The sequence below is a fragment of the Cuculus canorus genome, chromosome 1, assembly GCF_017976375.1.
Source record: "Cuculus canorus isolate bCucCan1 chromosome 1, bCucCan1.pri, whole genome shotgun sequence".
Lineage (NCBI taxonomy): Eukaryota > Metazoa > Chordata > Aves > Cuculiformes > Cuculidae > Cuculus > Cuculus canorus.
In genome coordinates, this window is record NC_071401.1 from 17,272,186 (window position 1) to 17,285,605 (window position 13,420).

At 47.8% G+C, this 13,420-nt stretch overlaps 1 protein-coding gene across 1 annotated transcript in view; it reads left to right on the forward strand.

Moving 5' to 3' along the window:
* CAPN5 (calpain 5) overlaps window positions 1–13,420 on the forward strand; it is a 56,897-nt gene that overhangs the window by 1,490 nt on the left and 41,987 nt on the right. The gene's annotated exons all lie outside the window — the stretch shown is intronic.

The window sequence follows — 13,420 nt, forward strand, 5'->3', positions numbered from 1 at the left end:
CCTGCTCAGTGCAGTTTCTTGAGACAGTCATATGTTTCCTGCTGGTGTGTTCCATTTCCCCCTCAGCTTTCCCAGAAACAAACACTGCTGCTTACTTATTTAAGTAGTTCTTTAACGCAGATCGTCTGAGGCTCAGCTCCAGCCTATGAGCCAGGCCACGGGGCTGTAAAATCCCAAGAAGGACTTAGGGATGCTCTTTGAGAGACACTTCAACCTTGGGAGTTGGATGTGAGATCTAAATGCCCGCTGCAATGAGTGTGTGTGTGTACAAATGCTGCTGTGTGTATGGGGGCTGACTTGCTCGATGTCTGGCACTTGCCACTAGCGGTGTGACAGAATTGGTTGGAAAAAACTTTCTCAGTGGCAACAGAGTTGAGGATCAAGTCACTAGCAAAAGGCAAAGCAGGTTTTGAGGGAGCCAGTAGGGCTTGCTGTAGCAGGCCCTGCTCAGAATAGAAATCAAGCCCCTTTGTCATGTCCTAGGGACACCCTTTGTGACATGCAGAAGCAATAATCCCATCTGCAAAGTGGTGACACATAAAAAAAGGCGCAATGTGACAGGTCAAAGATACTTAGGAGATTCATGGCAGAGTTGAGTCCAGCCCTGCTCTCTGCCACCAGCCCCCGCATCCTTGCCTGTTCTGGCCAGAATTTACTTAGGTGGGGCTTCAACATGGCCTTGAGCCCAGCAAAATCCGAGTTCAGCTGCTGTCTCCTCACTGCATTGTCTATTCAAGGTACCTCTTTCAGTCCTCGATGGATGCCCATAAGGAACTACTGTGGGCATCCTCAAGCCCCAAAGGTGCAGGGAGATGGAAACCCAGGACTGTTACCAGAAGGAACTGTGCTGGACTGACTTATAGCTTTGTTCTTATTTTTGGTCAAAGGAGAGGCTACAGGTCTCCTTTATCTGGAATTGGTGGTACTTTACACAGTTAGTGCATGTGGGAGCATGTCAGCGGAGAAGACTTCTGCTGGGGACTAGGTGAGGTGTGAAAGGGTACCACTGGCCAGATTAATACTACACAGGAGGGTGTAAATCTGATTTAAGCCTTTAAGGGAAGATCTGAGCTCATTCTGCTTTTCAATGCCAAGATTCAGCCGCAAAACTAAGCTCAGAGGCATCATCTGTATGGGGTGGATGAGGTGCTTGGCCAGAGGGAACCAGCTGATCTTAAGGATGAGTTGCAGCTTGTGGGGATGTCCTCTAGGACATGTATCAGGCTGTACAGTGGGGTGCTGTATGGCTGGGCTTTGTGCTATATTTGGAGGCTGAATTATGTAGGGACAGCTGAGACTGGGAGGTTTGGCGCTCTTTTCGTCCTGGGTCCCTCTGGGAGTGTTGCAAAAACGCAGGGGAACCAGGCGAAGGCTGTTGGTGGGACAAGGGTACAGAAGAGTTAATGTGGAAGGACCGGGCTCTGAGATCTGGTGCTTGAAACTATTAACTCAGCCTGGAGCAGGTGCAGGGAAACTGGGCTCTGAAGCTGATCGGAAGGATGGAGAGCTGTTATACAAGGCTATAATCGCCCAGTGAAACAAAGGCAGAGAAGGGATGTACTTGCTGCCTATAAATACATCCACAGGGTGAACACCAGGGAGGCAGAAGAGCTATTTAAACTGGAAGACAGTGTTGATGTGGGAACAAATGGGTGTGAAATCATTCAGTTTAGCTTGGGAGGCTTATCTAGAGGCTCTGTAACTGCATCCCATCAGAAGAGGGTGGGAAAGTGGGACCTGGGGCACATCAGCTCTGTTCTAAGTTGCATGACTGTGATATAAAGTGGATTTGGAGCTTGTTGAGGTAGGAGGCTGGGACTCTCTGGTCCAGACACCCTGTCCTGGTGTTTCCTTTGGGAAGAGCTGTGTTAGCCGAGCAGGTCTTGCTATCTGTCCGATGCAGGACCAGAGCAGGCATGAAGCAGATGAAGCACAGCCAAGTCACTGAGACAATTTTTATTCTTTGATTATACCTCAAAAAAAAATAAGAAAATCCAGCTCTCCCTTCCCTGGTTGCTGCATGGATTAATAACAAAACATTGATGCTCTAAGAAGGCTTTGGATCTGATCCCAAGAGCAGATTTAGATAGCGTTTGTGCTGGGCTATGATGATACTAAGAACGAGTGCATCCTCTAAATCTGTTCATGCTTGTGCATTCATTACTAGATATTTTTGTCTGGTGCAGAGGTGCAAAATCCCTCTCCTAATGCTTACTCCAAGCAGGGCAGCAGCAGGCTACGCGGAGAATGAGAAGGATGCTGCTGTGCCTTGAAGGCTGGGATCAGGCATTCTCCCTTCTCCTCCTCACTAGTCTCTAGTGGTGTCAACTCCTTTCTCTGCAGATGTCCACAGCTGAAACCTCTTCCACACCTGCAGAGGGGTTACCACCAGTACAGAGTTATCCATTGTCCTTTGCTCGTGCTGTGGTGTACTGGGACTCCCTTGGATACTGTTTATTTGCTGATGTCTTTATGCTTTAGCCTTCACCTGCTCTTCTGAGCTGCTTGTAGAGCCCAAAGGCTCAATGATGGGCTTGCGTTGACCTGCTTTGGGCCAGGCAGTATCCACCATCTCCTGGCCCCGCAGGCAGCGTCGTCGCAGATGGAGAATGAGGTGCGCAGATGGGGAATGAGGTGCGGCGATTACTCTGGCTCTGCTCATTTCCAGTTGATTACCCAGGAAGAAAGGGCCAGGCTCTGGTACTGCAGAAAATGGACACAGACCCATTGGCTTCATGGGACTGCTTGCATTTGCACCAGTCCAGTGTCTGTCTGGCTGCAGCATTAACCCTTCCCCTCCTCTTAGCTCTCCCCTGTGTGCTGTGGAACCTTTTTATCTATGAGTTATTTTTGCTAAATTGGCTTACACTGTAGGACAGAACCCCATTCTGTTGCCTCAATAATTTTGTTAGGTCATGATGGAAATAGGAATGGTTGCAATTGAGTTTTTCACCTCCTGTGGAAAAAATACTTTCTCCTCTGCACTCTAGGACAGAGAGTTCAACAGCTGTTACCTTTATGCACAATGCATTAGTTTTTATCCAATGCTGCAGATCTTCATGCTTTGGGGATCCTCCTGCACTGGAGATGTGACAGATGATACCCCTGCAAAGCCGTGCTGAGAGCCCGCAGGGTTTGCAGCATATAGGTCAGAGAACCAACTCCTTTGGGCCTGATCCAGCCCTTCATCGGGGGCTGGACTGAGCTTCCTGCCCTGGCTGGACTGAGCTGCTCACCCCCTGCCTGCTCGTGCGTCCCGCAGGTAGCTTTAATGTGCTCTAGGGGGTGTGTCCCAATTCAATAACACTTTGATGCATTTTACCTTAAAATACCCTTCCAGCACCGAAAAGTGCTCCCTGTCCCTTGATTTGCCCTTGTGCAAAAATGAACAGTTTTAGTCCTCCCACCGTTCATCTAAGCATCATCTCTGCTGTCTTCTATCCCACTGTTTCAGTCAGTCATGAACATAGGTTAAGGGGAGAGGGGACTGTAAAGCATCACAACCACCTTAATGCTGTGAGGCTAGAAAACCTTAATGGGGAGCCCTGGAATGATATATGGGAGAAGGTTTCTTCTCCCCACCATGCAGGTACCTCCTTAGCTTATCGGGCGAATTGTCTCCCTGGCTGGCTGGAGCTCATCCTCATTATTCCTTTGAGGTTTATCCTGTAGGCTGGCCATAACTAATCAAACACAACTGTGGCAGCCCAGGGCAGGGCTGTACTTTTCCCATCAGGGAAAAAGATGTGTAATACTGCTTTTTATGGAGTTACAACATGACAGACAGAAGGTCTTTCTGATTACCAAGTGAAAAGGGCAGTACTCCAGCTCTGCTCCTGCCTGGCTTTGCCTTAAACCAGGATGCTTTTCCCCCACTGTGTTTTTGTTGTGTTGTTGATGGTTTTTTTTTCGGTCCTGTCTTCAGATAATTCATACAGTGAATTCCCTGGGTGAGAAAACACATCCCTCCTTTGCAGCGAGCAAAAGCGAGCCTCCGTTCCAGCTTACATTGCGTTTCTACTTGTTTGACGTTCTCCAGCTCATTGGTGCAGGATGCAGAGGGCTCTGGTTGACTCCATCCCTTCCCAGCACATCCCGAGTTGTTCTACCATTGCCCCCTGTCCCCTTATAAAGAAGAAGGAAGTGTGACTGTTGCTCAGAGTTTGGGGGTTAATCTGTTTTATTTTTCACAAGCCACATCCTGGTAAGCAAGAGCTTCCTACAAAGTATTTGCACGCTTGCCGCTCTGAAAGCCTCGCAGAGCTGGTCCTACCAGTTGTCTGAGCATGTGTAAATACTATAAGGGATGATCCTGGATGATTAAGGGAGGCGATTTCTCTGCCAGGCAAAGGGAAGGCTTGCATTCATAATAGATGCAGCTGCAAACTCTGCTTTTGCAAGGAGCCGGGACACCCCACCTCTTGTTGTGTGGGCATTTGATGGGCCTGGTGTCCGCTGCCTGCTTGCCCAGCAAGTCTTGCCTTTGGCTACTCGTCCGATCTTCATGCAGGAGCAGGAGAGTGGTGGTTTGTTGTGTCTAATGCGGTGCTGGGGCTGCAGCAGGTTTCTGTCCTGTGTGGGGAAGTGAAACTCTTCTTCATATCACAGGGCATGTCTTGTGTGTACCCTGTGACTCACTGCTTTAGCTCAAGGCTGCTCTGGCATGATATCTAAAGAGATACGGAGCAAGGGATTCCATCGAGAAACCTGCTGGGAAAGGAGGCAGGGGCTTAATCGACATCCCAGAGCCCTGTGCTCAGCCCATGCTCTCCTGCTTGCTCTTAACCATGTGGTAATAACATATCCTGAGCCACCCCCTGCAGACAAGCTGGTGCCCACTCTGGCTTTGGGCACTTTCTGGACAGACATCCACACAGTCACAGGTATTTTGCTGGGGTGAGAGCAGGGCTTTGGATGGATGGCTGCTTTTTTTCCTGTCTGTGTAGGGTCATTCATGATGATGCCACCTGCAAAGCCAGCCCCTGGAGGATGTCCCTTAGGGACACCCCCAGGTGGGTGAGTGCCACAGGGCTGTGGGTGCTCTCAGAGGAGTGGAGAATCTGGATTTTGCCCCCAGACATGAGGTTGGAGGAGCGGGGTTTTGGTCTCCTCAGTTAGTTTGACCTGGAGAATCTGCCTGAGGGCACAGCTCAGGATGTTAAGGAAGGGCTAGGAAAGGGCAGGGTCTGTTTCTGCATTACCACAGGAAGGGCCCCAGAGGACCACGTGGAGCCCCATGGGTCCATGAAGAAGTCCTGCCTTGCCTTCTGGACCACATGGAGTGGGATAACATGGGGATGAATCACACCCTGATAACTGATCCCATTACAGAACTGTAAACTGAAGCAAAAGCGGAGGTGGGTGCTGCACTGGAGCATGACCTGGTACCAAAGGTCATGTTGTGTTGGTGCATGGAGACCTCCTGCGCTTTCTTGAGGTCACCTTGCCTTTTAAAATGATTCATCCTTACCTGATTATTTCTGCTACGCACAATGCTCTTGTGGTGCTTTTTGACTTTGACCATCTAGCTGTAGCTATGGACCAGCTGTGGCCCATGGGAGGTGTCCATCCAACCTCCTTTTATTTGATAGGGATATGAGACTGAATGGAGGTAACCTGTGGTGCTCATGACCTGACCCATCTTCCTGGGAGAGGAAGGCTGGTGTCTAGTCCCTGCCAGGTAAAAGGCTGCAGTCTTTCTGCTCCAAGGGCGATATGGCAAACTCTTGCCCTCTATATTAGAGAAGAGCACTGCTGCCGAAATGAAGGAACTAGGAGGAAGAAGTTGGCTGGGAGTTTTAGGAAATTGCAGCATCCAATGCAGAAACATGACTTGGAGAGCTCAAAGTGGACACTGGCCTTTCAGCTTGCAAGAGCTGAGTGGATCCAGTAATAAAGATTTCTAATAAACCTCACAAATTTGAGGTGGTCCAATCTATCTTGAGTGAAACTTCCCTCAAAAGCACTAGCAAGATGAGTTGCTACAGGCCTTTAAGTATGTCTTTTGTACTCACTGATGCTTTAGAAGAGTCACAGAAAGAAAAGCTCCTTAAATAGAAGGGTGGGAAAGGTGGTAAAATAAAATAATAGTAGATCTTGCTGGCCCTACCTGAAGGTTTTGCAAACAATGGGAATGCTTTCTGAAGTCAGGCAGTACCCAGGTGTAATCTGGATATTTGCCGTTGTAGCTATGGGATTTATAGGACATGGGGCTCAGGAAGGGGCTGGCAATGGGGTTAAGAGCCTATGAAATGAGAAAACTGAAAATGTAGATACCAAGCTGGAGGAGGACAAGGAGCAGAGTGTCTCAGTGCTTTTATTCAAGTCTAGGTCAGACAAAGAGAAAATACTAAAAGTGTGTATTAGCTGAAGCTGGGAGATCTTGTGGCAAAGGTTTGAGTCCTTACTTGGGACCAGTAGCTGTAGAGTTGTGACAAAGCCTGGGGTCTGGAGCCTATTCTCAGAGACAGCAGAGAGCCTGTGTTGTCTGAAATTGCAGGTTTTGGTTGGATCCTGCTCAGTTTGAACTGGAGCAGATCAAGGGACACATTTCTGGTGTGGCCAGGAGTCTGTCGAGAGGAGACTCGAAGGACTCAGTTGTATCTCCAGGCCTCCAAGGAGACAGAGCTTTGGGCTCTACTTGCACCAAGGGGTGAACATGAAGGAGAGAGAAGAAACCCATAGCTCCGGGGATAGTGTTGATGTTAGGATATATTCTGGGCTGAAGCTGCAGGAGGGATGCTTTGGATCAGCCAGAAGGACAAACAGCACAGCTAGTCTGGGAGGGACGATCTGGTAGGATCCAGCTGCCTTGATTCAGTCTCCCACAGAGTAGCTACAGCTCCGTTATCTCTTCTGCTCCTTAGGCAGGTCTCCACATCTTTTGAAGTTCAATTGCTTTAATTATCCCAGAAGCTAAAGAAGCTGTTGAAGGCAAAGGATTTGCATGGAGTTGTGCTGCATTTTATCTGTGCTAATGATGAGTTTTCTGGATGAATTTTCTGGTTACTCAAAACTCATAACAAAGCATCTCTGTGACTTGTAATGCCAATGAAAAGGCTCTCTAGGTTTCCTCAAGCAATGCCCTGTGACTCTTCTGTCCTTCCCTCTAGGCACGTCACAGAGGTACAGTTCTGTCTTTAGACTATGATGTTTTTGCCTAGCTGGCAAGAAGAACAGTGTGAGTGTATTGATGTGGTCCAAGGCTTCCAGTGGAGTCAGTATGACCAGATGTAAAAGAAGCTGGTCCAGACATTTAATTAGAAGCCTTGAACAAATAATAGAAATGCGTATTCAGTCTTCTCCTACAAAGATAGTATCCTTTTTTATTTTATAACCAGTGGTGATCAAAATGGATGCTGAGAAGAGCACAACACTCCTGTTTCCTCATGGGACGGATGGTCTATATTCAACACAATGCACATGTGGAGTGACAGCCCTCATGGGATAAGGAAGGCCCATGTGGCTGGACAAACACTGGTGGAGGTGACTTGATTCTGCACATATGACTTTGCTTTAGGCTGTACTTCTCTGGTGCCTGGAAACCTGCTCTTTGTGAGCAATGCCATGTTTGAACCTAGACCTTGCTAGGAGACCAGCTGCACGTCCCTGTGCTACTCCATCTGGATTTGGGCTGCCATATATAAACCTGGGCAAGCCCTAGAGAAGGTTCCGGCTATCAGCAAGGGGTTTTTTTTTGGAAGCCCCAGGGCTCTGGAGTGAGCTCAGGACTACTTCATTGTTGCTAGTGCTCTCTGCTGCTCCTTACAATTATTAACCAGGGTCATGGTCACGGTGCTGGGACATGGAAGATTAGCAAAGCGATGTCTGTCTCCAGGGGCTGGGCATTGGCAAAGCCTGTTAATTAACTTTTCGGTGTTCCTTCTCCAGCTTCTGCTGATATACAAGGGTTTTTAACTCTGCTGTGGCCTGGGGAACAAGCTTAATGCAATTCATGTCTGCTGCATTAAGGCTGGCTTAGGGCTTGAACAGCACCTGGGGACCTCTTGGGGGTACCCAAAACTGAGCTTCTCTGCTTTCCTTGAACCATGAATGGATTGGGATGGTGAGTATCTGTGGTTCCTGTCTGCTTGCCTCAGCCAGGGCTGGCTGGTGGCACGTTATAGCCTCCCTCTTCCCGCTGCTTTTGGGTCTGTCCTCATGCCAGCTCCTTTTTGCTGCTCTTCCACTCCTGTCCCTGCTAGTCCTGTGTCTCTCTGACCTCCTGTGTTTGCCAGTCAGGTGTATGTCCTGGTCCTGTCTGACCTTAACATCTGTGTTGAGCAGCAGGACCAATCTGGCTGGTGCCACAAATGCATTTTGCGTGCAGTGCTCTTGGCAGGCAGACCTCGCTACCAACGCAGGGTTATTAGGGTGTTTACAGTGCAGGGCTGCCCTTTCTTCCTGCAGCTCCAACATTGACTCTGTTTGCAAATGGTGACTCATATCTGCAGGGAATGAGGAACTCCCGTGCCCCCGTGTGAGTTATCCAAGTGGAAGGGAGCTCCTGGTCATCACATCCACTTGGCTTCAGCAGGAGGTGGGTATCCAAGGATGCCCAGACCCTCATTAACCCCCGCCTTCCCAGGAAAAAGCACATTTGTACGCCTCACTTCCATGCAAACCCACTGGCTGCCTATGTCTCTCCCTGCACCATCTTGTTGCCATTAAGCAAGAAAAGAGCGAAAAAACCAAAGGAAATAAGCAAGCATGATAAAAAATGACTGTGCAGTGCTGGAAACAGTCTCTAAATGTGGCATCTTTTGTTGATTTTGTGCAGATGTTGCCAGCCAGGGTTGCTTTGGTGATACGGAGTCATTTGCGGTAGTTTTCTGCTACGATGAGTAACCCTGGCCCCTTCCCTGGCTGTGATACAAATGCACTTTTTAATGAAAGATTACAATTTCCTTGAGGTTTTTGCAGTAATAGCCTGCTGTTAGACAGCATCTTCCTCTGTAGGTCTCAGAGTACTTTGCAGAAGGAATCAGGATATCTGCAGATGGAGCGCAATGCTTTTCCCATTCCATAGAGGAGGAGGAGGAGGTATCAGCGGGGAGCATTTGCCGTACTTAACATGCTTGTAGAAAGTCTTATCAATGCAGCGGGCTTAATCTCTTGGAACAAACAACACTTAACCCATCAGTATTTTTTTGAGACTAAATCCACTCCATCTACACTGAGTTTTTGAAGGGGGACAGCCTATCCCCATGTGCCTGCACACAACATTAACACTTTGGCTGAAAGGTGCTGTGTTCAGGTGTGCAGATTCAGACCCCAGCTATGCTGCAACAAATGACTGAGAAAAATCAGAGCTCAATATAAATGTTGAGACATAAATGGTTGGTTCACCTTTAGCCTAGTGGAGTTTTTAGCTCTTAGATGAGAACAGAGATGCTACCGGATGAAGAGAAGAGATAAAGTCCAGAAAGGGACATTCAGTCTTCTGTTCTTCAGCAGTTTTGTTTCATCGAGTAATTACTGTGAATGCTCAGTAATTTGCATTTTGGCAAAAGCAGCTGCTCTAGAAAGACATCCAATTCTGCTCAGAAACATCTGGAGTTGAACCACCTATGACTTCCCATAGGAATTAGCTCTCCTAGTTAACCACGATCAATTTGAGAAGAAATGATTTCTTGTTTTCTAGTTTTCATCAGTGTGGCTTCACCTTCCAATCATTGTGGACCTTGCTAATGCAGGATGCTACATGGTGCTGCTGGCTCTGTGCCATGCCACTTCAAATCCAAAGTGAAACTAAAGTAGATGAACAGCTGACAGTAGGAAAGAGCTTTGAGAATGCAGCTCAGACCCACAGTGGACCATGTGCTGCTGGTCCTGATGGCCTTTGTCAGTAGTGTTTCCTCCAGAGAGCTGCACTTTTGTGTTGACAGGCAGGCGGGCAAGCCCAGTATTGTCGCATATTTAGTGACAGAAACACCCAAGGAGGCTGGAAAAAAAAAAAAATTGATGATATTTTTAGAAAAATCCTGGCTGCTCTGGCTGATGCCACAACATCCTGCTATTGGGATGCAGCGCTGTAGGTGGCCCACATAAGACTGCACCTGGTGGAGATTAGGCAACCACATGCCTGGTTCTTGTGTCGTCTTCTTGTCTAATCCTATGCCTTTGCAATGCACTATCAAAGATATCTACTGTTCAGGGCTGGAGAACGCAGGCCAGCGGATCTTGTTTCCTAAGGACAAAGTGTTTTGTCTGACCTAAAGGCAGACAACTGTAGAATCTACAAGCAAGGAGCCCTTTGCTCCTAGCTGGGGTGCAGCCTTGCGATAACCAAAGTGTGATGTGCCTGTGCCAGCTAGCCAAGGTGCAGGACCCTCCCGACTGCAAGGGAAGGAGAGAAAGCAGTTTGTGTGTGAGGAAAGTATATCCTTTAAGCAAGTATTTGGTCCTGGCCAATGCAAGCACTTTCAATCCTTCTTCCAGTTGCAGCCATCATTACCAGCTTGCAGGAGTTCGAATACCTGGATGCTGCTGGTGACAAAAAGAGTCAAAGGGCTGGCTCCCTCCTCTGATAAAATAGTTTCCTGTTTAACTCCTTCATGGCTGGACTGAGGTTGGGTTCAGACCTCCGTTTCCAAAAATTCAAGTCTGTGAAGAGCTGTGAGTGCAGACACCTCTTCCTGCTCACACACAAACGTGTGCAACTGTAGGGCTGTTAATTTGGACCAGGCATGAAAATCCCTGGTTCTTGTGCTCCCGGAGTGTCCTAGCTTGGGATAAGTAGGCAAAGAGTAGTTAGACAGTCCTTGAGCATTTTAATGTGGGAGATCTGAAGTTCAGCCTGGTAAGCATGAAATGCTGCAAATTAGAGGAAGTAATGAATTTTAACACTGACCTAAGAACACTCCCCTCACTCCTTCCTTTTAATTATTTTTGCAAGGTTTTTTGTTTTTGTTTAAATGATCGTGAGCAGTATCCCTCCTCATTCTGCTTGGCATTTCCTTTGCAACTCAAATCCATCTCCACTCTCTCATGTGAGAGCAGCCCCGCAGCGAGGACAGATGGCTGTCAAGGTGACAGTCACTGTGGGATGGGATAGCAGGGCAAAGAGTTGGCCCTTTTCCCCCAGGCAGATTTGGGTAGCAGAAAGTCTGGAGTTCCTTGGCTCAGAGGACCTCCGTTCTGTTCTCATAGGGATGGATGTTCCCCAGGGCATCTCATGAAAGTCATTGGCATTGCAAGGGTCATTGGAAAATGCAGCTCCAAGCTGTTGTTGCAGAGCTGCCTGGGGAGGAGCAATAATTTTATGAATGAGCAGCCAAGTGCCAGCCCTCGGCCACAAGACAGGCTGTTGAGTGGCATCCAGCATCTCCTGTGTCAAGCCCATAACTCCTGCCTTAACTTGAGCGTGGCTTCTAGAAAGGCACCAGACCTCCCTCCACTCTTCTCCAGGCTCTGTTCCTAAATCTTGCTGGTTCTTTCTGCACTGCCTCCCATAGAAATGTCCTTTCCTGTCTGTCAGTCCAGTTCATCACCAGTCCAAGCAATTCATCTTGTGTCTCAGTTAGCAGCCGCATTCTTCTTTCTCAACCTGTTGTATTTGTGCGGAAGGCAGCTGCCAACCATCCTATCATGGCACGGCTGCTTTGCCTGTGTCTCTCTCTAGCAGTGACTGCTGTTGCTGCTGAAGTCCTGACTGACGGTCATTCAAAAGGAGCTCTTTCACTGCTGAGATGTCCTCATGACCTCCCTGGGAACATCTGTTCTGTCCTTCTCTCCCTTCTGCTGAAGATCCAGCAGCTACCTCGCTCCCTGGCCCTCTTAGCAGGGTGGATGCATGTTATGTCTGCTGGGTGTGTTCCCTGACTGCTCAGTGTGGCTGTCTGCTTTTCTATGAGGAGTAAATCTGGTATATTGTTTAGGTTTTGATATTGGGATATTGGGCCATTTATTTTTAAGGCATCTGATGATGCAGATGATGCACTTGAGCCTCTTTGTAGCATCTGGGAAACTGGTCCTGATGCCAAAGAGAAAAATCTCACATTAAGCCCTTTATACCACTGTATCTCAATACACTGCTGAGCTGCCTTGAAAGGCTCCTGTGTGAACTAATACTTTTTTAACTAGCCACACACAGGCAGGGTCCTGGCAGGTCTCCCTGTCTTTGGTCTGCAAGCTAAGATGTTATGGAATTGTAGAATGATTTAGGTTGGAAGGGAACTTTAAAGGTCATAAAGTCCAGCCCACTCTGCAACGAGCAGAGACATTTTTATAGTTGTAAACTGTAAGATCTCAAATCTGCAGTCCTGGAGGATCATCACTAAATGCTCACAGTGTTCTTCCTCCGTGTCGAGGACACAGGAGTAGAGAGACATCAGGGTAAGTGGGCTATTTGCCATCCAGTGCCAGTGGTCTCCTTGTAGAAGATGCATCTACCTGTTCCCCCAGTCCATCCTATGCAGCTCTTGCAGGGTGGTGCCTCTCTTGTAGTTCAGATTGCGTTTAATTTAAGGCCTAATTGCCCCTTTGTGCAGTTGTTTGCAGTCGCTGCATCAGAGCATGGGGCTGGGACACACTCGGTGGTTTGGAGAAACACGTCTGGCTGACACAAAGCACCCCACAAGCTGCTTTAGCAACCGATCCTCAGCAGCAGAGACCTGTGGAGCAGCCAATGAGGGGATTATTTTGGGTTCACTTAAGCTCTAAGTGATGAGCACTTGTGCTGCTAATCAGGCTGATAAATTCTGTTAATTAAAACCTATGCTATGCTCTTCTGCTTTGCAGAAGTGTTTTTGTCTCTCCCAGGCAAGAGGAGGTGATGCTCTCAAAAGGTTCCTCTGATCAGCACAGGCGTTAGTTTAGCTCTCAAACATTTCCCTTCCTTCATCTAATCCTAATTCATTAACAAGGGATGTGACACTGCTCCTAAATTGATGCCTGACTGTAAATGATCATATAATCCCTGGGATTCTGGATGTTTACAGGTTAGCTGCTTCCAATTAGCCTTTATTGCAATTTCCTTGTCCTACCACATGTGATGATACCACAATAGGCATATGGTTTCTATTTGTCTCACTCAGAGCAGTGAGTTAGGTCAACTTGCTGGATGCATCTGCCTGCGGGAAGAGGCACTCTTCATTTTACTGTGGATAGTGTTAGACACCACAGATGGGATTCTGTGACACACAAACTCCCATTTCTTTAGGAAACCGAACTAGATGTTTCCAGACTAAAGTCAGTAATAGTCAACGTTTTGAAAAGGACTTTCCATTTTGGGGAGTGTAAATGACTGTAATAAGTAAATACAGCGAAACTTTAGGGAAAGAGCTTTGGAAGAAGTTCTGTGATTTAGTAAAGGGGAACAACATAGAGCACCCCTTTCCCTTGTGTCTGCTGTGAGACCACGGTGACTAGACCTGTGAAGTAGAGGGATGAGGACCTAACCAAAGTGATTGTTACTCAG